The following is a 17,333-nucleotide window of genomic DNA, read 5'->3' as shown; positions in this document are numbered from 1 at the left end:
GAGAAATTGTCGAAAAGGAGGCGAAGGCGATTGAATGGGCTAAAAATCGGACAGGCTGTCCGGGGAAAAAAAAAAGGGGGGGGGGGGTGGTGGAAAAAGGGACAAAAGGTGTGCAACACGAGGACTTCCCAGGGGGTCACCCATCCTAGTACTACTCTCGCCCAAGCACGCTTAACTGCGGAGTTCTGATGGGATCCGATGCATTAGTGCTGGTATGATCGCACCCGAAGATTAACCGCGACTTCATTGTTTTAAGCAGTAGACGGGGAAAAAAATGAAATTGAATGGAACAGGATAATCTGGAAATGGTTTAAAAGGGAGAAATTGTCGAAAAGGAGGCGAAGGCGATTGAATGGGCTAAAAATCGGACAGGCTGTCCGGGGAAAAAAAAAAGAGGGGGGGTGGTGGAAAAAGGGACAAAAGGGGTGCAACACGAGGACTTCCCAGGGGGTCACCCATCCTAGTACTACTCTCGCCCAACCACGCTTAACTGCGGAGTTCTGATGGGATCCGGTGCATTAGTGCTGGTATGATCGCACCCGAAGATTAACCGCGACTTTATTGTTTTAAGCCGTAGACGGGGAAAAAAATGAAATTGAATGGAACAGGATAATCTGGAAATGGTTTAAAAGGGAGAAATTGTCGAAAAGGAGGCGAAGGCGATTGAATGGGCTAAAAATCGGACAGGTTGTCCGGGGGAAAAAAAAAGGGGGGGGGGGTGGTGGAAAAAGGGACAAAAGGGGTGCAACACGAGGACTTCCCAGGGGGTCACCCATCCTAGTACTACTCTCGCCCAAGCACGCTTAACTGCGGAGTTCTGATGGGATCCGGTGCATTAGTGCTGGTATGATCGCACCCAAAGATTAACCGCGACTTTATTGTTTTAAGCAGTAGACGGGGAAAAAAATGAAATTGAATGGAACAGGATAATCTGGAAATGGTTTAAAAGGGAGAAATTGTCGAAAAGGAGGCGAAGGCGATTGAATGGGCTAAAAATCGGACAGGCCGTCCGGGGAAAAAAAAAAGGGGGGGGGGGTGGTGGAAAAAGGGACAAAAGGGGTGCAACACGAGGACTTCCCAGGGGGTCACCCATCCTAGTACTACTCTCGCCCAACCACGCTTAACTGCGGAGTTCTGATGGGATCCGGTGCATTAGTGCTGGTATGATCGCACCCGAAGATTAACCGCGACTTTATTGTTTTAAGCAGTAGACGGGGAAAAAAATGAAATTGAATGGAACAGGATAATCTGGAAATGGTTTAAAAGGGAGAAATTGTCGAAAACGAGGCGAAGGCGATTGAATGGGCTAAAAATCGGACAGGCTGTCGGGGGAAAAAAAAAAGGGGGGGGGGGGGTGGTGGAAAAAGGGACAAAAGGGGTGCAACACGAGGACTTCCCAGGGGGTCACCCATCCTAGTACTACTCTCGCCCAAGCACGCTTAACTGCGGAGTTCTGATGGGATCCGGTGCATTAGTGCTGGTATGATCGCACCCGAAGATTAACCGCGACTTTATTGTTTTAAGCAGTAGACGGGGAAAAAAATGAAATTGAATGGAACAGGATAATCTGGAAATGGTTTAAAAGGGAGAAATTGTCGAAAAGGAGGCGAAGGCGATTGAATGGGCTAAAAATCGGACAGGCTGTCCGGGGAAAAAAAAAAGGGGGGGGTGGTGGAAAAAGGGACAAAAGGGGTGCAACACGAGGACTTCCCAGGGGGTCACCCATCCTAGTACTACTCTCGCCCAAGCACGCTTAACTGCGGAGTTCTGATGGGATCCGGTGCATTAGTGCTGGTATGATCGCACCCGAAGATTAACCGCGACTTTATTGTTTTAAGCAGTAGACGGGGAAAAAAATGAAATTGAATGGAACAGGATAATCTGGAAATGGTTTAAAAGGGAGAAATTGTCGAAAAGGAGGCGAAGGCGATTGAATGGGCTAAAAATCGGACAGGCTGTCCGGGGAAAAAAAAAAGGGGGGGGTGGTGGAAAAAGGGACAAAAGGGGTGCAACACGAGGACTTCCCAGGGGGTCACCCATCCTAGTACTACTCTCGCCCAAGCACGCTTAACTGCGGAGTTCTGATGGGATCCGGTGCATTAGTGCTGGTATGATCGCACCCGAAGATTAACCGCGACTTTATTGTTTTAAGCAGTAGGGGAAAAAAATGAAATTGAATGGAACAGGATAATCTGGAAATGGTTTAAAAGGGAGAAATTGTCGAAAAGGAGGCGAAGGCGATTGAATGGGCTAAAAATCGGACAGGCTGTCCGGGGAAAAAAAAAAGGGGGGGGGTGGTGGAAAAAGGGACAAAAGGGGTGCAACACGAGGACTTCCCAGGGGGTCACCCATCCTAGTACTACTCTCGCCCAAGCACGCTTAACTGCGGAGTTCTGATGGGATCCGGTGCATTAGTACTGGTATGATCGCACCCGAAGATTAACCGCGACTTTATTGTTTTAAGCAGTAGACGGGGAAAAAAATGAAATTGAATGGAACAGGATAATCTGCAAATGGTTTAAAAGGGAGAAATTGTCGAAAAGGAGGCGAAGGCGATTGAATGGGCTAAAAATCGGACAGGCTGTCCGGGGAAAAAAAAAAGGGGGGGTGGTGGTGGAAAAAGGGACAAAAGGGGTGCAACACGAGGACTTCCCAGGGGGTCACCCATCCTAGTACTACTCTCGCCCAAGCACGCTTAACTGCGGAGTTCTGATGGGATCCGGTGCATTAGTGCTGGTATGATCGCACCCGAAGATTAACCGCGACTTTATTGTTTTAAGCAGTAGACGGGGAAAAAAATGAAATTGAATGGAACAGGATAATCTGGAAATGGTTTAAAAGGGAGAAATTGTCGAAAAGGAGGCGAAGCCGATTGAATGGGCTAAAAATCGGACAGGCTGTCCGGGGAAAAAAAAAAGGGGGGGGGGGGGTGGTGGAAAAAGGGACAAAAGGGGTGCAACACGAGGACTTCCCAGGGGGTCACCCATCCTAGTACTACTCTCGCCCAAGCACGCTTAACTGCGGAGTTCTGATGGGATCCGGTGCATTAGTGCTGGTATGATCGCACCCGAAGATTAACCGCGACTTTATTGTTTTAAGCAGTAGACGAGGAAAAAAATGAAATTGAATGGAACAGGATAATCTGGAAATGGTTTAAAAGGGAGAAATTGTCGAAAAGGAGGCGAAGGCGATTGAATGGGCTAAAAATCGAACAGGCTGTCCGGGGAAAAAAAAAAGGGGGGGGGGTGGTGGAAAAAGGGACAAAAGGGGTGCAACACGAGGACTTCCCAGGGGGTCACCCATCCTAGTACTACTCTCGCCCAAGCACGCTTAACTGCGGAGTTCTGATGGGATCCGGTGCATTAGTGCTGGTATGATCGCACCCGAAGATTAACCGCGACTTTATTGTTTTAAGCAGTAGACGGGGAAAAAAATGAAATTGAATGGAACAGGATAATCTGCAAATGGTTTAAAAGGGAGAAATTGTCGAAAAGGAGGCGAAGGCGATTGAATGGGCTAAAAATCGGACAGGCTGTCCGGGGAAAAAAAAAAAGGGGAGGGGGTGGTGGAAAAAGGGACAAAAGGGGTGCAACACGAGGACTTCCCAGGGGGTCACCCATCCTAGTACTACTCTCGCCCGAGCACGCTTAACTGCGGAGTTCTGATGGGATCCGGTGCATTAGTTCTGGTATGATCGCACCCGAAGATTAACCGCGACTTTATTGTTTTAAGCAGTAGACGGGGAAAAAAATGAAATTGAATGGAACAGGATAATCTGGAAATGGTTTAAAAGGGAGAAATTGTCGAAAAGGAGGCGAAGGCGATTGAATGGGCTAAAAATCGGACAGGCTGTCCGGGGAAAAAAAAAAGGGGGGGGTGGTGGAAAAAGGGACAAAAGGGGTGCAACACGAGGACTTCCCAGGGGGTCACCCATCCTAGTACTACTCTCGCCCAAGCACACTTAACTGCGGAGTTCTGATGGGATCCGGTGCATTAGTGCTGGTATGATCGCACCCGAAGATTAACCGCGACTTTATTGTTTTAAGCAGTAGACGGGGAAAAAAATGAAATTGAATGGAACAAGATAATCTGGAAATGGTTTAAAAGGGAGAAATTGTCGAAAAGGAGGCGAAGGCGATTGAATGGGCTAAAAATCGGACAGGCTGTCCGGGGAAAAAAAAAAGGGGGGGGGTGGTGGAAAAAGGGACAAAAGGGGTGCAACACGAGGACTTCCCAGGGGGTCACCCATCCTAGTACTACTCTCGCCCAAGCACGCTTAACTGCGGAGTTCTGATGGGATCCGGTGCATTAGTGCTGGTATGATCGCACCCGAAGATTAACCGCGACTTTATTGTTTTAAGCAGTAGACGGGGAAAAAAATGAAATTGAATGGAACAGGATAATCTGGAAATGGTTTAAAAGGGAGAAATTGTCGAAAAGGAGGCGAAGGCGATTGAATGGGCTAAAAATCGGACAGGCTGTCCGGGGAAAAAAAAAAGGGGGGGGGTGGTGGAAAAAGGGACAAAAGGGGTGCAACACGAGGACTTCCCAGGGGGTCACCCATCCTAGTACTACTCTCGCCCAAGCACGCTTAACTGCGGAGTTCTGATGGGATCCGGTGCATTAGTGCTGGTATGATCGCACCCGAAGATTAACCGCGACTTTATTGTTCTAAGCAGTAGACGGGGAAAAAATGAAATTGAATGGAACAGGATAATCTGGAAATGGTTTAAAAGGGAGAAATTGTCGAAAAGGAGGCGAAGGCGATTGAATGGGCTAAAAATCGGACAGGCTGTCCGGGGAAAAAAAAAAGGGGGGGGGGGTGGTGGAAAAAGGGACAAAAGGGGTGCAACACGAGGACTTCCCAGGGGGTCACCCATCCTAGTACTACTCTCGCCCAAGCACGCTTAACTGCGGAGTTCTGATGGGATCCGGTGCATTAGTGCTGGTATGATCGCACCCGAAGATTAACCGCGACTTTATTGTTTTAAGCAGTAGACGGGGAAAAAAATGAAATTGAATGGAACAGGATAATCTGGAAATGGTTTAAAAGGGAGAAATTGTCGAAAAGGAGGCGAAGGCGATTGAATGGGCTAAAAATCGGACAGGCTGTCCGGGGAAAAAAAAAAGGGGGGGGGGGGTGGTGGAAAAAGGGACAAAAGGGGTGCAACACGAGGACTTCCTAGGGGGTCACCCATCCTAGTACTACTCTCGCCCAAGCACGCTTAACTGCGGAGTTCTGATGGGATCCGGTGCATTAGTGCTGGTATGATCGCACCCGAAGATTAACCGCGACTTTATTGTTTTAAGCAGTAGACGGGGAAAAAAATGAAATTGAATGGAACAGGATAATCTGCAAATGGTTTAAAAGGGAGAAATTGTCGAAAAGGAGGCGAAGGCGATTGAATGGGCTAAAAATCGGACAGGCTGTCCGGGGAAAAAAAAAAAGGGGAGGGGGTGGTGGAAAAAGGGACAAAAGGGGTGCAACACGAGGACTTCCCAGTGGGTCACCCATCCTAGTACTACTCTCGCCCGAGCACGCTTAACTGCGGAGTTCTGATGGGATCCGGTGCATTAGTGCTAGTATGATCGCACCCGAAGATTAACCGCGACTTTATTGTTTTAAGCAGTAGACGGGGAAAAAAATGAAATTGAATGGAACAGGATAATCTGGAAATGGTTTAAAAGGGAGAAATTGTCGAAAAGGAGGCGAAGGCGATTGAATGGGCTAAAAATCGGACAGGCTGTCCGGGGAAAAAAAAAAGGGGGGGGTGGTGGAAAAAGGGACAAAAGGGGTGCAACACGAGGACTTCCCAGGGGGTCACCCATCCTAGTACTACTCTCGCCCAAGCACACTTAACTGCGGAGTTCTGATGGGATCCGGTGCATTAGTGCTGGTATGATCGCACCCGAAGATTAACCGCGACTTTATTGTTTTAAGCAGTAGACGGGGAAAAAAATGAAATTGAATGGAACAAGATAATCTGGAAATGGTTTAAAAGGGAGAAATTGTCGAAAAGGAGGCGAAGGCGATTGAATGGGCTAAAAATCGGACAGGCTGTCCGGGGAAAAAAAAAAGGGGGGGGGTGGTGGAAAAAGGGACAAAAGGGGTGCAACACGAGGACTTCCCAGGGGGTCACCCATCCTAGTACTACTCTCGCCCAAGCACGCTTAACTGCGGAGTTCTGATGGGATCCGGTGCATTAGTGCTGGTATGATCGCACCCGAAGATTAACCGCGACTTTATTGTTTTAAGCAGTAGACGGGGAAAAAAATGAAATTGAATGGAACAGGATAATCTGGAAATGGTTTAAAAGGGAGAAATTGTCGAAAAGGAGGCGAAGGCGATTGAATGGGCTAAAAATCGGACAGGCTGTCCGGGGAAAAAAAAAAGGGGGGGGGGGGGTGGTGGAAAAAGGGACAAAAGGGGTGCAACACGAGGACTTCCCAGGGGGTCACCCATCCTAGTACTACTCTCGCCCAAGCACGCTTAACTGCGGAGTTCTGATGGGATCCGGTGCATTAGTGCTGGTATGATCGCACCCGAAGATTAACCGCGACTTTATTGTTCTAAGCAGTAGACGGGGAAAAAATGAAATTGAATGGAACAGGATAATCTGGAAATGGTTTAAAAGGGAGAAATTGTCGAAAAGGAGGCGAAGGCGATTGAATGGGCTAAAAATCAGACAGGCTGTCCGGGGAAAAAAAAAAGGGGGGGGGGTGGTGGAAAAAGGGACAAAAGGGGTGCAACACGAGGACTTCCCAGGGGGTCACCCATCCTAGTACTACTCTCGCCCAAGCACGCTTAACTGCGGAGTTCTGATGGGATCCGGTGCATTAGTGCTGGTATGATCGCACCCGAAGATTAACCGCGACTTTATTGTTTTAAGCAGTAGACGGGGAAAAAAATGAAATTGAATGGAACAGGATAATCTGGAAATGGTTTAAAAGGGAGAAATTGTCGAAAAGGAGGCGAAGGCGATTGAATGGGCTAAAAATCGGACAGGCTGTCCGGGGAAAAAAAAAAGGGGGGGGGGTGGAAAAAGGGACAAAAGGGGTGCAACACGAGGACTTCCCAGGGGGTCACCCATCCTAGTACTACTCTCGCCCAAGCACGCTTAACTGCGGAGTTCTGATGGGATCCGGTGCATTAGTGCTGGTATGATCGCACCCGAAGATTAACCGCGACTTTATTGTTTTAAGCAGTAGACGGGGAAAAAAATGAAAATGAATGGAACAGGATAATCTGGAAATGGTTTAAAAGGGAGAAATTGTCGAAAAGGAGGCGAAGGCGATTGAATGGGCTAAAAATCGGACAGGCTGTCCGGGGAAAAAAAAAAGGGGGGGGGGTGGTGGAAAAAGGGACAAAAGGGGTGCAACACGAGGACTTCCCAGGGGGTCACCCATCCTAGTACTACTCTCGCCCAAGCACGCTTAACTGCGGAGTTCTGATGGGATCCGGTGAATTAGTGCTGGTATGATCGCACCCGAAGATCAACCGCGACTTTATTGTTTTAAGCAGTAGACGGGGAAAAAAATGAAATTGAATGGAACAGGATAATCTGGAAATGGTTTAAAAGGGAGAAATTGTCGAAAAGGAGGCGAAGGCGATTGAATGGGCTAAAAATCGGACAGGCTGTCCGGGGAAAAAAAAAAGGGGGGGGGGGGTGGTGGAAAAAGGGACAAAAGGGGTGCAACACGAGGACTTCCCAGGGGGTCACCCATCCTAGTACTACTCTCGCCCAAGCACGCTTAACTGCGGAGTTCTGATGGGATCCGGTGCATTAGTGCTGGTATGATTGCACCCGAAGATTAACCGCGACTTTATTGTTTTAAGCAGTAGACGGGGAAAAAAATGAAATTGAATGGAACAGGATAATCTGGAAATGGTTTAAAAGGGAGAAATTGTCGAAAAGGAGGCGAAGCCGATTGAATGGGCTAAAAATCGGACAGGCTGTCCGGGGAAAAAAAAAAGGGGGGGGGGGGTGGTGGAAAAAGGGACAAAAGGGGTGCAACACGAGGACTTCCCAGGGGGTCACCCATCCTAGTACTACTCTCGCCCAAGCACGCTTAACTGCGGAGTTCTGATGGGATCCGGTGCATTTGTGCTGGTATGATCGCACCCGAAGATTAACCGCGACTTTATTGTTTTAAGCAGTAGACGGGGAAAAAAATGAAATTGAATGGAACAGGATAATCTGGAAATGGTTTAAAAGGGAGAAATTGCCGAAAAGGAGGCGAAGCCGATTGAATGGGCTAAAAATCGGCCAGGCTGTCCGAGGAAAAAAAAAAGGGGGGGGGGTGGTGGAAAAAGGGACAAAAGGGGTGCAACACGAGGACTTCCCAGGGGGTCACCCATCCTAGTACTACTCTCGCCCAAGCACGCTTAACTGCGGAGTTCTGATGGGATCCAGTGCATTAGTGCTGGTATGATTGCACCCGAAGATTAACCGCGACTTTATTGTTTTAAGTAGTAGACGGGGAAAAAAATGAAATTGAATGGAACAGGATAATCTGGAAATGGTTTAAAAGGGAGAAATTGTCGAAAAGGAGGCGAAGGTGATTGAATGGGCTAAAAATCGGACAGGCTGTCCGGGGAAAAAAAAAAGGGGGGGGGGTGGTGGAAAAAGGGACAAAAGGGGTGCAACACGAGGACTTCCCAGGGGGTCACCCATCCTAGTACTACTCTCGCCCAAGCACGCTTAACTGCGGAGTTCTGATGGGATCCGGTGCATTAGTGCTGGTATGATCGCACCCGAAGATTAACCGCGACTTTATTGTTTTAAGCAGTAGACGGGGAAAAAAATGAAATTGAATGGAACAGGATAATCTGGAAATGGTTTAAAAGGGAGAAATTGTCGAAAAGGAGGCGAAGGCGATTGAATGGGCTAAAAATCGGACAGGCTGTCCGGGGAAAAAAAAAAGGGGGGGGGGTGGTGGAAAAAGGGACAAAAAGGGTGCAACACGAGGACTTCCCAGGGGGTCACCCATCCTAGTACTACTCTCGCCCAAGCACGCTTAACTGCGGAGTTCTGATGGGATCCGGTGCATTAGTGCTGGTATGATCGCACCCGAAGATTAACCGCGACTTTATTGTTTTAAGCAGTAGACGGGGAAAAAAATGAAATTGAATGGAACAGGATAATCTGGAAATGGTTTAAAAGGGAGAAATTGTCGAAAAGGAGGCGAAGGCGATTGAATGGGCTAAAAATCGGACAGGCTGTCCGGGGAAAAAAAAAGGGGGGGGGTGGAAAAAGGGACAAAAGGGGTGCAACACGAGGACTTCCCAGGGGGTCACCCATCCTAGTACTACTCTCGCCCAAGCACGCTTAACTGCGGAGTTCTGATGGGATCCGGTGCATTAGTGCTGGTATGATCGCACCCGAAGATTAACCGCGACTTTATTGTTTTAAGCAGTAGACGGGGAAAAAAATGAAATTGAATGGAACAGGATAATCTGGAAATGGTTTAAAAGGGAGAAATTGACGAAAAGGAGGCGAAGGCGATTGAATGGGCTAAAAATCGGACAGGCTGTCCGGGGAAAAAAAAAAGGGGGGGGTTGTGGAAAAAGGGACAAAAGGGGTGCAACACGAGGACTTCCCAGGGGGTCACCCATCCTAGTACTACTCTCGCCCAAGCACGCTTAACTGCGGAGTTCTGATGGGATCCGGTGCATTAGTGCTGGTATGATCGCACCCGAAGATTAACCGCGACTTTATTGTTTTAAGCAGTAGACGGGGAAAAAAATGAAATTGAATGGAACAGGATAATCTGGAAATGGTTTAAAAGGGAGAAATTGTCGAAAAGGAGGCGAAGCCGATTGAATGGGCTAAAAATCGGACAGGCTGTCCGGGGAAAAAAAAAAGGGGGGGGGTGGTGGAAAAAGCGACAAAAGGGGTGCAACACGAGGACTTCCCAGGGGGTCACCCATCCTAGTACTACTCTCGCCCAAGCACGCTTAACTGCGGAGTTCTGATGGGATCCGGTGCATTAGTGCTGGTATGATCGCACCCGAAGATTAACCGCGACTTTATTGTTTTAAGCAGTAGACGGGGAAAAAAATGAAATTGAATGGAACAGGATAATCTGGAAATGGTTTAAAAGGGAGAAATTGTCGAAAAGGAGGCGAAGGCGATTGAATGGGCTAAAAATCGGACAGGCTGTCCGGGGAAAAAAAAAGGGGGGGGTGGTGGAAAAAGGGACAAAAGGGGTGCAACACGAGGACTTCCCAGGGGGTCACCCATCCTAGTACTACTCTCGCCCAAGCGCGCTTAACTGCGGAGTTCTGATGGGATCCGGTGCATTAGTGCTGGTATGATCGCACCCGAAGATTAACCGCGACTTTATTGTTTTAAGCAGTAGACGGGGAAAAAAATGAAATTGAATGGAACAGGATAATCTGGAAATGGTTTAAAAGGGAGAAATTGTCGAAAACGAGGCGAAGGCGATTGAATGGGCTAAAAATCGGACAGGCTGTCCGGGGAAAAAAAAAGGGGGGGGGGGTGGTGGAAAAAGGGACAAAAGGGGTGCAACACGAGGACTTCCCAGGGGGTCACCCATCCTAGTACTACTCTCGCCCAAGCACGCTTAACTGCGGAGTTCTGATGGGATCCGGTGCATTAGTGCTGGTATGATCGCACCCGAAGATTAACCGCGACTTTATTGTTTTAAGCAGTAGACGGGGAAAAAAATGAAATTAAATGGAACAGGATAATCTGGAAATGGTTTAAAAGGGAGAAATTGTCGAAAAGGAGGCGAAGGCGATTGAATGGGCTAAAAATCGGACAGGCTGTCCGGGGAAAAAAAAAGGGGGGGGGTGGTGGAAAAAGGGACAAAAGGGGTGCAACACGAGGACTTCCCAGGGGGTCACCCATCCTAGTACTACTCTCGCCCAAGCACGCTTAACTGCGGAGTTCTGATGGGATCCGGTGCATTAGTGCTGGTATGATCGCACCCGAAGATTAACCGCGACTTTATTGTTTTAAGCAGTAGACGGGGAAAAAATGAAATTGAATGGAACAGGATAATCTGGAAATGGTTTAAAAGGGAGAAATTGTCGGAAAGGAGGCGAAGGCGATTGAATGGGGTAAAAATCGGACAGGCTGTCCGGGGAAAAAAAAAAGGGGGGGGGGTGGTGGAAAAAGGGACAAAAGGGGTGCAACACGAGGACTTCCCAGGGGGTCACCCATCCTAGTACTACTCTCGCCCAACCACGCTTAACTGCGGAGTTCTGATGGGATCCGGTGCATTAGTGCTGGTATGATCGCACCCGAAGATTAACCGCGACTTTATTGTTTTAAGCAGTAGACGGGGAAAAAAATGAAATTGAATGGAACAGGATAATCTGGAAATGGTTTAAAAGGGAGAAATTGTCGAAAAGGTGGCGAAGGCGATTGAATGGGCTAAAAATCGGACAGGCTGTCCGGGGAAAAAAAAAAGGGGGGGGGGTGGTGGAAAAAGGGACAAAAGGGGTGCAACACGAGGACTTCCCAGGGGGTCACCCATCCTAGTACTACTCTCGCCCAAGCACGCTTAACTGCGGAGTTCTGATGGGATCCGGTGCATTAGTGCTGGTATGATCGCACCCGAAGATTAACCGCGACTTTATTGTTTTAAGCAGTAGACGGGGAAAAAAATGAAATTGAATGGAACAGGATAATCTGGAAATGGTTTAAAAGGGAGAAATTGTCGAAAAGGAGGCGAAGGCGATTGAATGGGCTAAAAATCGGACAGGCTGTCCGGGAAAAAAAAAAAGGGGGGGGTGGTGGAAAAAGGGACAAAAGGGGTGCAAAACGAGGACTTCCTCAGGGGGTCACCCATCCTAGTACTACTCTCGCCCAAGCACGCTTAACTGCGGAGTTCTGATGGGATCCGGTGCATTAGTGCTGGTATGATCGCACCCGAAGATTAACCGCGACTTTATTGTTTTAAGCAGTAGACGGGGAAAAAAATGAAATTGAATGGAACAGGATAATCTGGAAATGGTTTAAAAGGGAGAAATTGTCGAAAAGGAGGCGAAGGCGATTGAATGGGCTAAAAATCGGACAGGCTGTCCGGGGAAAAAAAAAAGGGGGGGGTGGTGGAAAAAGGGACAAAAGGGGTGCAACACGAGGACTTCCCAGGGGGTCACCCATCCTAGTACTACTCTCGCCCAAGCACGCTTAACTGCGGAGTTCTGATGGGATCCGGTGCATTAGTGCTGGTATGATCGCACCCGAAGATTAACCGCGACTTTATTGTTTTAAGCAGTAGACGGGGAAAAAAATGAAATTGAATGGAACAGGATAATCTGGAAATGGTTTAAAAGGGAGAAATTGTCGAAAAGGAGGCGAAGCCGATTGAATGGGCTAAAAATCGGACAGGCTGTCCGGGGAAAAAAAAAAGGGGGGGGGGTGGTGGAAAAAGCGACAAAAGGGGTGCAACACGAGGACTTCCCAGGGGGTCACCCATCCTAGTACTACTCTCGCCCAAGCACGCTTAACTGCGGAGTTCTGATGGGATCCGGTGCATTAGTGCTGGTATGATCGCACCCGAAGATTAACCGCGACTTTATTGTTTTAAGCAGTAGACGGGGAAAAAAATGAAATTGAATGGAACAGGATAATCTGGAAATGGTTTAAAAGGGAGAAATTGTCGAAAAGGAGGCGAAGGCGATTGAATGGGCTAAAAATCGGACAGGCTGTCCGGGGAAAAAAAAAAGGGGGGGGTGGTGGAAAAAGGGACAAAAAGGGTGCAACACGAGGACTTCCCAGGGGGTCACCCATCCTAGTACTACTCTCGCCCAAGCACGCTTAACTGCGGAGTTCTGATGGGATCCGGTGCATTAGTGCTGGTATGATCGCACCCGAAGATTAACCGCGACTTTATTGTTTTAAGCAGTAGACGGGGAAAAAAATGAAATTGAATGGAACAGGATAATCTGGAAATGGTTTAAAAGGGAGAAATTGTCGAAAAGGAGGCGAAGGCGATTGAATGGGCTAAAAATCGGACAGGCTGTCCGGGGAAAAAAAAAAGGGGGGGGGGTGGAAAAAGGGACAAAAGGGGTGCAACACGAGGACTTCCCAGGGGGTCACCCATCCTAGTACTACTCTCGCCCAAGCACGCTTAACTGCGGAGTTCTGATGGGATCCGGTGCATTAGTGCTGGTATGATCGCACCCGAAGATTAACCGCGACTTTATTGTTTTAAGCAGTAGACGGGGAAAAAAATGAAATTGAATGGAACAGGATAATCTGGAAATGGTTTAAAAGGGAGAAATTGACGAAAAGGAGGCGAAGGCGATTGAATGGGCTAAAAATCGGACAGGCTGTCCGGGGAAAAAAAAAAGGGGGGGGTTGTGGAAAAAGGGACAAAAGGGGTGCAACACGAGGACTTCCCAGGGGGTCACCCATCCTAGTACTACTCTCGCCCAAGCACGCTTAACTGCGGAGTTCTGATGGGATCCGGTGCATTAGTGCTGGTATGATCGCACCCGAAGATTAACCGCGACTTTATTGTTTTAAGCAGTAGACGGGGAAAAAAATGAAATTGAATGGAACAGGATAATCTGGAAATGGTTTAAAAGGGAGAAATTGTCGAAAAGGAGGCGAAGCCGATTGAATGGGCTAAAAATCGGACAGGCTGTCCGGGGAAAAAAAAAAGGGGGGGGGTGGTGGAAAAAGCGACAAAAGGGGTGCAACACGAGGACTTCCCAGGGGGTCACCCATCCTAGTACTACTCTCGCCCAAGCACGCTTAACTGCGGAGTTCTGATGGGATCCGGTGCATTAGTGCTGGTATGATCGCACCCGAAGATTAACCGCGACTTTATTGTTTTAAGCAGTAGACGGGGAAAAAAATGAAATTAAATGGAACAGGATAATCTGGAAATGGTTTAAAAGGGAGAAATTGTCGAAAAGGAGGCGAAGGCGATTGAATGGGCTAAAAATCGGACAGGCTGTCCGGGGAAAAAAAAAGGGGGGGGTGGTGGAAAAAGGGACAAAAGGGGTGCAACACGAGGACTTCCCAGGGGGTCACCCATCCTAGTACTACTCTCGCCCAAGCGCGCTTAACTGCGGAGTTCTGATGGGATCCGGTGCATTAGTGCTGGTATGATCGCACCCGAAGATTAACCGCGACTTTATTGTTTTAAGCAGTAGACGGGGAAAAAAATGAAATTGAATGGAACAGGATAATCTGGAAATGGTTTAAAAGGGAGAAATTGTCGAAAACGAGGCGAAGGCGATTGAATGGGCTAAAAATCGGACAGGCTGTCCGGGGAAAAAAAAAGGGGGGGGGGTGGTGGAAAAAGGGACAAAAGGGGTGCAACACGAGGACTTCCCAGGGGGTCACCCATCCTAGTACTACTCTCGCCCAAGCACGCTTAACTGCGGAGTTCTGATGGGATCCGGTGCATTAGTGCTGGTATGATCGCACCCGAAGATTAACCGCGACTTTATTGTTTTAAGCAGTAGACGGGGAAAAAAATGAAATTAAATGGAACAGGATAATCTGGAAATGGTTTAAAAGGGAGAAATTGTCGAAAAGGAGGCGAAGGCGATTGAATGGGCTAAAAATCGGACAGGCTGTCCGGGGAAAAAAAAAGGGGGGGGGGTGGTGGAAAAAGGGACAAAAGGGGTGCAACACGAGGACTTCCCAGGGGGTCACCCATCCTAGTACTACTCTCGCCCAAGCACGCTTAACTGCGGAGTTCTGATGGGATCCGGTGCATTAGTGCTGGTATGATCGCACCCGAAGATTAACCGCGACTTTATTGTTTTAAGCAGTAGACGGGGAAAAAATGAAATTGAATGGAACAGGATAATCTGGAAATGGTTTAAAAGGGAGAAATTGTCGGAAAGGAGGCGAAGGCGATTGAATGGGGTAAAAATCGGACAGGCTGTCCGGGGAAAAAAAAAAGGGGGGGGGTGGTGGAAAAAGGGACAAAAGGGGTGCAACACGAGGACTTCCCAGGGGGTCACCCATCCTAGTACTACTCTCGCCCAACCACGCTTAACTGCGGAGTTCTGATGGGATCCGGTGCATTAGTGCTGGTATGATCGCACCCGAAGATTAACCGCGACTTTATTGTTTTAAGCAGTAGACGGGGAAAAAAATGAAATTGAATGGAACAGGATAATCTGGAAATGGTTTAAAAAGGAGAAATTGTCGAAAAGGTGGCGAAGGCGATTGAATGGGCTAAAAATCGGACAGGCTGTCCGGGGAAAAAAAAAAGGGGGGGGGGTGGTGGAAAAAGGGACAAAAGGGGTGCAACACGAGGACTTCCCAGGGGGTCACCCATCCTAGTACTACTCTCGCCCAAGCACGCTTAACTGCGGAGTTCTGATGGGATCCGGTGCATTAGTGCTGGTATGATCGCACCCGAAGATTAACCGCGACTTTATTGTTTTAAGCAGTAGACGGGGAAAAAAATGAAATTGAATGGAACAGGATAATCTGGAAATGGTTTAAAAGGGAGAAATTGTCGAAAAGGAGGCGAAGGCGATTGAATGGGCTAAAAATCGGACAGGCTGTCCGGGAAAAAAAAAAAGGGGGGGGTGGTGGAAAAAGGGACAAAAGGGGTGCAAAACGAGGACTTCCTCAGGGGGTCACCCATCCTAGTACTACTCTCGCCCAAGCACGCTTAACTGCGGAGTTCTGATGGGATCCGGTGCATTAGTGCTGGTATGATCGCACCCGAAGATTAACCGCGACTTTATTGTTTTAAGCAGTAGACGGGGAAAAAAATGAAATTGAATGGAACAGGATAATCTGGAAATGGTTTAAAAGGGAGAAATTGTCGAAAAGGAGGCGAAGGCGATTGAATGGGCTAAAAATCGGACAGGCTGTCCGGGGAAAAAAAAAAGGGGGGGGTGGTGGAAAAAGGGACAAAAAGGGTGCAACACGAGGACTTCCCAGGGGGTCACCCATCCTAGTACTACTCTCGCCCAAGCACGCTTAACTGCGGAGTTCTGATGGGATCCGGTGCATTAGTGCTGGTATGATCGCACCCGAAGATTAACCGCGACTTTATTGTTTTAAGCAGTAGACGGGGAAAAAAATGAAATTGAATGGAACAGGATAATCTGGAAATGGTTTAAAAGGGAGAAATTGTCGAAAAGGAGGCGAAGGCGATTGAATGGGCTAAAAATCGGACAGGCTGTCCGGGGAAAAAAAAAAGGGGGGGGGGGGTGGAAAAAGGGACAAAAGGGGTGCAACACGAGGACTTCCCAGGGGGTCACCCATCCTAGTACTACTCTCGCCCAAGCACGCTTAACTGCGGAGTTCTGATGGGATCCGGTGCATTAGTGCTGGTATGATCGCACCCGAAGATTAACCGCGACTTTATTGTTTTAAGCAGTAGACGGGGAAAAAAATGAAATTGAATGGAACAGGATAATCTGGAAATGGTTTAAAAGGGAGAAATTGACGAAAAGGAGGCGAAGGCGATTGAATGGGCTAAAAATCGGACAGGCTGTCCGGGGAAAAAAAAAAGGGGGGGGTTGTGGAAAAAGGGACAAAAGGGGTGCAACACGAGGACTTCCCAGGGGGTCACCCATCCTAGTACTACTCTCGCCCAAGCACGCTTAACTGCGGAGTTCTGATGGGATCCGGTGCATTAGTGCTGGTATGATCGCACCCGAAGATTAACCGCGACTTTATTGTTTTAAGCAGTAGACGGGGAAAAAAATGAAATTGAATGGAACAGGATAATCTGGAAATGGTTTAAAAGGGAGAAATTGTCGAAAAGGAGGCGAAGCCGATTGAATGGGCTAAAAATCGGACAGGCTGTCCGGGGAAAAAAAAAAGGGGGGGGGTGGTGGAAAAAGCGACAAAAGGGGTGCAACACGAGGACTTCCCAGGGGGTCACCCATCCTAGTACTACTCTCGCCCAAGCACGCTTAACTGCGGAGTTCTGATGGGATCCGGTGCATTAGTGCTGGTATGATCGCACCCGAAGATTAACCGCGACTTTATTGTTTTAAGCAGTAGACGGGGAAAAAAATGAAATTGAATGGAACAGGATAATCTGGAAATGGTTTAAAAGGGAGAAATTGTCGAAAAGGAGGCGAAGGCGATTGAATGGGCTAAAAATCGGACAGGCTGTCCGGGGAAAAAAAAAAGGGGGGGGGGGTGGTGGAAAAAGGGACAAAAGGGGTGCAACACGAGGACTTCCCAGGGGGTCACCCATCCTAGTACTACTCTCGCCCAAGCGCGCTTAACTGCGGGGTTCTGATGGGATCCGGTGCATTAGTGCTGGTATGATCGCACCCGAAGATTAACCGCGACTTTATTGTTTTAAGCAGTAGACGGGGAAAAAAATGAAATTGAATGGAACAGGATAATCTGGAAATG

The 17,333-nt window shown here is 48.2% G+C and overlaps 55 non-coding genes across 55 annotated transcripts; all 55 read right to left on the bottom strand.

Moving 5' to 3' along the window:
* Positions 1-107: 107 nt before the first annotated feature.
* On the bottom strand, positions 108-226 carry LOC145810289 (5S ribosomal RNA). The gene has a single exon (XR_014353865.1). It is a non-coding gene; the product is annotated as a 5S ribosomal RNA (ribosomal RNA).
* A 196-nt stretch (positions 227-422) lies between these two features.
* LOC145810280 (5S ribosomal RNA) lies at positions 423-541 on the bottom strand. Its single transcript, XR_014353856.1, has one exon. It is a non-coding gene; the product is annotated as a 5S ribosomal RNA (ribosomal RNA).
* A 198-nt stretch (positions 542-739) lies between these two features.
* LOC145811790 (5S ribosomal RNA) lies at positions 740-858 on the bottom strand. Its single transcript, XR_014355323.1, has one exon. It is a non-coding gene; the product is annotated as a 5S ribosomal RNA (ribosomal RNA).
* A 198-nt stretch (positions 859-1,056) lies between these two features.
* Positions 1,057-1,175, bottom strand: LOC145810279 (5S ribosomal RNA). The gene has a single exon (XR_014353855.1). It is a non-coding gene; the product is annotated as a 5S ribosomal RNA (ribosomal RNA).
* A 200-nt stretch (positions 1,176-1,375) lies between these two features.
* On the bottom strand, positions 1,376-1,494 carry LOC145811780 (5S ribosomal RNA). The gene has a single exon (XR_014355313.1). It is a non-coding gene; the product is annotated as a 5S ribosomal RNA (ribosomal RNA).
* A 195-nt stretch (positions 1,495-1,689) lies between these two features.
* Positions 1,690-1,808, bottom strand: LOC145811768 (5S ribosomal RNA). The gene has a single exon (XR_014355301.1). It is a non-coding gene; the product is annotated as a 5S ribosomal RNA (ribosomal RNA).
* A 195-nt stretch (positions 1,809-2,003) lies between these two features.
* On the bottom strand, positions 2,004-2,122 carry LOC145811759 (5S ribosomal RNA). The gene has a single exon (XR_014355292.1). It is a non-coding gene; the product is annotated as a 5S ribosomal RNA (ribosomal RNA).
* Positions 2,123-2,315: 193 nt separating this feature from the next.
* LOC145809224 (5S ribosomal RNA) lies at positions 2,316-2,434 on the bottom strand. Its single transcript, XR_014352729.1, has one exon. It is a non-coding gene; the product is annotated as a 5S ribosomal RNA (ribosomal RNA).
* A 197-nt stretch (positions 2,435-2,631) lies between these two features.
* LOC145811749 (5S ribosomal RNA) lies at positions 2,632-2,750 on the bottom strand. The gene has a single exon (XR_014355282.1). It is a non-coding gene; the product is annotated as a 5S ribosomal RNA (ribosomal RNA).
* Positions 2,751-2,950: 200 nt separating this feature from the next.
* On the bottom strand, positions 2,951-3,069 carry LOC145811740 (5S ribosomal RNA). The gene has a single exon (XR_014355273.1). It is a non-coding gene; the product is annotated as a 5S ribosomal RNA (ribosomal RNA).
* Positions 3,070-3,266: 197 nt separating this feature from the next.
* On the bottom strand, positions 3,267-3,385 carry LOC145811731 (5S ribosomal RNA). The gene has a single exon (XR_014355265.1). It is a non-coding gene; the product is annotated as a 5S ribosomal RNA (ribosomal RNA).
* Positions 3,386-3,583: 198 nt separating this feature from the next.
* LOC145810010 (5S ribosomal RNA) lies at positions 3,584-3,702 on the bottom strand. The gene has a single exon (XR_014353577.1). It is a non-coding gene; the product is annotated as a 5S ribosomal RNA (ribosomal RNA).
* Positions 3,703-3,897: 195 nt separating this feature from the next.
* LOC145809166 (5S ribosomal RNA) lies at positions 3,898-4,016 on the bottom strand. The gene has a single exon (XR_014352660.1). It is a non-coding gene; the product is annotated as a 5S ribosomal RNA (ribosomal RNA).
* Positions 4,017-4,212: 196 nt separating this feature from the next.
* LOC145811720 (5S ribosomal RNA) lies at positions 4,213-4,331 on the bottom strand. The gene has a single exon (XR_014355254.1). It is a non-coding gene; the product is annotated as a 5S ribosomal RNA (ribosomal RNA).
* Positions 4,332-4,527: 196 nt separating this feature from the next.
* Positions 4,528-4,646, bottom strand: LOC145811711 (5S ribosomal RNA). Its single transcript, XR_014355245.1, has one exon. It is a non-coding gene; the product is annotated as a 5S ribosomal RNA (ribosomal RNA).
* Positions 4,647-4,843: 197 nt separating this feature from the next.
* LOC145811701 (5S ribosomal RNA) lies at positions 4,844-4,962 on the bottom strand. The gene has a single exon (XR_014355236.1). It is a non-coding gene; the product is annotated as a 5S ribosomal RNA (ribosomal RNA).
* Positions 4,963-5,161: 199 nt separating this feature from the next.
* LOC145809325 (5S ribosomal RNA) lies at positions 5,162-5,280 on the bottom strand. Its single transcript, XR_014352850.1, has one exon. It is a non-coding gene; the product is annotated as a 5S ribosomal RNA (ribosomal RNA).
* Positions 5,281-5,478: 198 nt separating this feature from the next.
* LOC145810250 (5S ribosomal RNA) lies at positions 5,479-5,597 on the bottom strand. The gene has a single exon (XR_014353826.1). It is a non-coding gene; the product is annotated as a 5S ribosomal RNA (ribosomal RNA).
* A 195-nt stretch (positions 5,598-5,792) lies between these two features.
* Positions 5,793-5,911, bottom strand: LOC145809165 (5S ribosomal RNA). Its single transcript, XR_014352659.1, has one exon. It is a non-coding gene; the product is annotated as a 5S ribosomal RNA (ribosomal RNA).
* Positions 5,912-6,107: 196 nt separating this feature from the next.
* On the bottom strand, positions 6,108-6,226 carry LOC145811690 (5S ribosomal RNA). Its single transcript, XR_014355226.1, has one exon. It is a non-coding gene; the product is annotated as a 5S ribosomal RNA (ribosomal RNA).
* A 200-nt stretch (positions 6,227-6,426) lies between these two features.
* LOC145811680 (5S ribosomal RNA) lies at positions 6,427-6,545 on the bottom strand. Its single transcript, XR_014355215.1, has one exon. It is a non-coding gene; the product is annotated as a 5S ribosomal RNA (ribosomal RNA).
* A 196-nt stretch (positions 6,546-6,741) lies between these two features.
* On the bottom strand, positions 6,742-6,860 carry LOC145811670 (5S ribosomal RNA). Its single transcript, XR_014355205.1, has one exon. It is a non-coding gene; the product is annotated as a 5S ribosomal RNA (ribosomal RNA).
* Positions 6,861-7,054: 194 nt separating this feature from the next.
* LOC145811658 (5S ribosomal RNA) lies at positions 7,055-7,173 on the bottom strand. Its single transcript, XR_014355195.1, has one exon. It is a non-coding gene; the product is annotated as a 5S ribosomal RNA (ribosomal RNA).
* A 197-nt stretch (positions 7,174-7,370) lies between these two features.
* On the bottom strand, positions 7,371-7,489 carry LOC145809327 (5S ribosomal RNA). Its single transcript, XR_014352853.1, has one exon. It is a non-coding gene; the product is annotated as a 5S ribosomal RNA (ribosomal RNA).
* A 199-nt stretch (positions 7,490-7,688) lies between these two features.
* On the bottom strand, positions 7,689-7,807 carry LOC145808966 (5S ribosomal RNA). Its single transcript, XR_014352455.1, has one exon. It is a non-coding gene; the product is annotated as a 5S ribosomal RNA (ribosomal RNA).
* A 199-nt stretch (positions 7,808-8,006) lies between these two features.
* Positions 8,007-8,125, bottom strand: LOC145809140 (5S ribosomal RNA). The gene has a single exon (XR_014352634.1). It is a non-coding gene; the product is annotated as a 5S ribosomal RNA (ribosomal RNA).
* A 197-nt stretch (positions 8,126-8,322) lies between these two features.
* On the bottom strand, positions 8,323-8,441 carry LOC145809339 (5S ribosomal RNA). Its single transcript, XR_014352867.1, has one exon. It is a non-coding gene; the product is annotated as a 5S ribosomal RNA (ribosomal RNA).
* A 197-nt stretch (positions 8,442-8,638) lies between these two features.
* LOC145811647 (5S ribosomal RNA) lies at positions 8,639-8,757 on the bottom strand. The gene has a single exon (XR_014355184.1). It is a non-coding gene; the product is annotated as a 5S ribosomal RNA (ribosomal RNA).
* A 197-nt stretch (positions 8,758-8,954) lies between these two features.
* Positions 8,955-9,073, bottom strand: LOC145808990 (5S ribosomal RNA). Its single transcript, XR_014352484.1, has one exon. It is a non-coding gene; the product is annotated as a 5S ribosomal RNA (ribosomal RNA).
* A 192-nt stretch (positions 9,074-9,265) lies between these two features.
* LOC145811636 (5S ribosomal RNA) lies at positions 9,266-9,384 on the bottom strand. Its single transcript, XR_014355173.1, has one exon. It is a non-coding gene; the product is annotated as a 5S ribosomal RNA (ribosomal RNA).
* A 195-nt stretch (positions 9,385-9,579) lies between these two features.
* On the bottom strand, positions 9,580-9,698 carry LOC145811624 (5S ribosomal RNA). Its single transcript, XR_014355162.1, has one exon. It is a non-coding gene; the product is annotated as a 5S ribosomal RNA (ribosomal RNA).
* Positions 9,699-9,894: 196 nt separating this feature from the next.
* On the bottom strand, positions 9,895-10,013 carry LOC145811615 (5S ribosomal RNA). Its single transcript, XR_014355153.1, has one exon. It is a non-coding gene; the product is annotated as a 5S ribosomal RNA (ribosomal RNA).
* A 194-nt stretch (positions 10,014-10,207) lies between these two features.
* Positions 10,208-10,326, bottom strand: LOC145809713 (5S ribosomal RNA). The gene has a single exon (XR_014353275.1). It is a non-coding gene; the product is annotated as a 5S ribosomal RNA (ribosomal RNA).
* A 197-nt stretch (positions 10,327-10,523) lies between these two features.
* Positions 10,524-10,642, bottom strand: LOC145811605 (5S ribosomal RNA). Its single transcript, XR_014355144.1, has one exon. It is a non-coding gene; the product is annotated as a 5S ribosomal RNA (ribosomal RNA).
* A 195-nt stretch (positions 10,643-10,837) lies between these two features.
* LOC145811595 (5S ribosomal RNA) lies at positions 10,838-10,956 on the bottom strand. The gene has a single exon (XR_014355134.1). It is a non-coding gene; the product is annotated as a 5S ribosomal RNA (ribosomal RNA).
* A 196-nt stretch (positions 10,957-11,152) lies between these two features.
* LOC145810278 (5S ribosomal RNA) lies at positions 11,153-11,271 on the bottom strand. The gene has a single exon (XR_014353854.1). It is a non-coding gene; the product is annotated as a 5S ribosomal RNA (ribosomal RNA).
* Positions 11,272-11,468: 197 nt separating this feature from the next.
* Positions 11,469-11,587, bottom strand: LOC145811584 (5S ribosomal RNA). Its single transcript, XR_014355123.1, has one exon. It is a non-coding gene; the product is annotated as a 5S ribosomal RNA (ribosomal RNA).
* A 195-nt stretch (positions 11,588-11,782) lies between these two features.
* On the bottom strand, positions 11,783-11,902 carry LOC145810885 (5S ribosomal RNA). The gene has a single exon (XR_014354439.1). It is a non-coding gene; the product is annotated as a 5S ribosomal RNA (ribosomal RNA).
* A 195-nt stretch (positions 11,903-12,097) lies between these two features.
* On the bottom strand, positions 12,098-12,216 carry LOC145811573 (5S ribosomal RNA). Its single transcript, XR_014355112.1, has one exon. It is a non-coding gene; the product is annotated as a 5S ribosomal RNA (ribosomal RNA).
* Positions 12,217-12,413: 197 nt separating this feature from the next.
* Positions 12,414-12,532, bottom strand: LOC145811564 (5S ribosomal RNA). The gene has a single exon (XR_014355103.1). It is a non-coding gene; the product is annotated as a 5S ribosomal RNA (ribosomal RNA).
* Positions 12,533-12,727: 195 nt separating this feature from the next.
* On the bottom strand, positions 12,728-12,846 carry LOC145808989 (5S ribosomal RNA). The gene has a single exon (XR_014352483.1). It is a non-coding gene; the product is annotated as a 5S ribosomal RNA (ribosomal RNA).
* Positions 12,847-13,040: 194 nt separating this feature from the next.
* LOC145811553 (5S ribosomal RNA) lies at positions 13,041-13,159 on the bottom strand. The gene has a single exon (XR_014355092.1). It is a non-coding gene; the product is annotated as a 5S ribosomal RNA (ribosomal RNA).
* Positions 13,160-13,354: 195 nt separating this feature from the next.
* LOC145811541 (5S ribosomal RNA) lies at positions 13,355-13,473 on the bottom strand. The gene has a single exon (XR_014355081.1). It is a non-coding gene; the product is annotated as a 5S ribosomal RNA (ribosomal RNA).
* Positions 13,474-13,669: 196 nt separating this feature from the next.
* LOC145811529 (5S ribosomal RNA) lies at positions 13,670-13,788 on the bottom strand. The gene has a single exon (XR_014355070.1). It is a non-coding gene; the product is annotated as a 5S ribosomal RNA (ribosomal RNA).
* A 194-nt stretch (positions 13,789-13,982) lies between these two features.
* On the bottom strand, positions 13,983-14,101 carry LOC145809712 (5S ribosomal RNA). Its single transcript, XR_014353274.1, has one exon. It is a non-coding gene; the product is annotated as a 5S ribosomal RNA (ribosomal RNA).
* A 196-nt stretch (positions 14,102-14,297) lies between these two features.
* Positions 14,298-14,416, bottom strand: LOC145811519 (5S ribosomal RNA). The gene has a single exon (XR_014355059.1). It is a non-coding gene; the product is annotated as a 5S ribosomal RNA (ribosomal RNA).
* A 196-nt stretch (positions 14,417-14,612) lies between these two features.
* LOC145811508 (5S ribosomal RNA) lies at positions 14,613-14,731 on the bottom strand. The gene has a single exon (XR_014355048.1). It is a non-coding gene; the product is annotated as a 5S ribosomal RNA (ribosomal RNA).
* A 195-nt stretch (positions 14,732-14,926) lies between these two features.
* On the bottom strand, positions 14,927-15,045 carry LOC145810277 (5S ribosomal RNA). The gene has a single exon (XR_014353853.1). It is a non-coding gene; the product is annotated as a 5S ribosomal RNA (ribosomal RNA).
* Positions 15,046-15,242: 197 nt separating this feature from the next.
* LOC145811499 (5S ribosomal RNA) lies at positions 15,243-15,361 on the bottom strand. The gene has a single exon (XR_014355039.1). It is a non-coding gene; the product is annotated as a 5S ribosomal RNA (ribosomal RNA).
* Positions 15,362-15,556: 195 nt separating this feature from the next.
* Positions 15,557-15,676, bottom strand: LOC145810884 (5S ribosomal RNA). Its single transcript, XR_014354438.1, has one exon. It is a non-coding gene; the product is annotated as a 5S ribosomal RNA (ribosomal RNA).
* A 195-nt stretch (positions 15,677-15,871) lies between these two features.
* LOC145808988 (5S ribosomal RNA) lies at positions 15,872-15,990 on the bottom strand. The gene has a single exon (XR_014352482.1). It is a non-coding gene; the product is annotated as a 5S ribosomal RNA (ribosomal RNA).
* Positions 15,991-16,186: 196 nt separating this feature from the next.
* On the bottom strand, positions 16,187-16,305 carry LOC145811488 (5S ribosomal RNA). Its single transcript, XR_014355028.1, has one exon. It is a non-coding gene; the product is annotated as a 5S ribosomal RNA (ribosomal RNA).
* Positions 16,306-16,500: 195 nt separating this feature from the next.
* Positions 16,501-16,619, bottom strand: LOC145811478 (5S ribosomal RNA). The gene has a single exon (XR_014355018.1). It is a non-coding gene; the product is annotated as a 5S ribosomal RNA (ribosomal RNA).
* A 196-nt stretch (positions 16,620-16,815) lies between these two features.
* On the bottom strand, positions 16,816-16,934 carry LOC145811467 (5S ribosomal RNA). The gene has a single exon (XR_014355007.1). It is a non-coding gene; the product is annotated as a 5S ribosomal RNA (ribosomal RNA).
* Positions 16,935-17,132: 198 nt separating this feature from the next.
* LOC145810801 (5S ribosomal RNA) lies at positions 17,133-17,251 on the bottom strand. Its single transcript, XR_014354356.1, has one exon. It is a non-coding gene; the product is annotated as a 5S ribosomal RNA (ribosomal RNA).
* Between the last annotated feature and the right edge of the window lie 82 nt (positions 17,252-17,333).

Source organism: Camellia sinensis, chromosome 14, assembly GCF_055761805.1.
Source record: "Camellia sinensis isolate YWXY chromosome 14, ASM5576180v1, whole genome shotgun sequence".
Lineage (NCBI taxonomy): Eukaryota > Viridiplantae > Streptophyta > Magnoliopsida > Ericales > Theaceae > Camellia > Camellia sinensis.
This window is presented reverse-complemented; position numbering and strand designations above follow the sequence as displayed.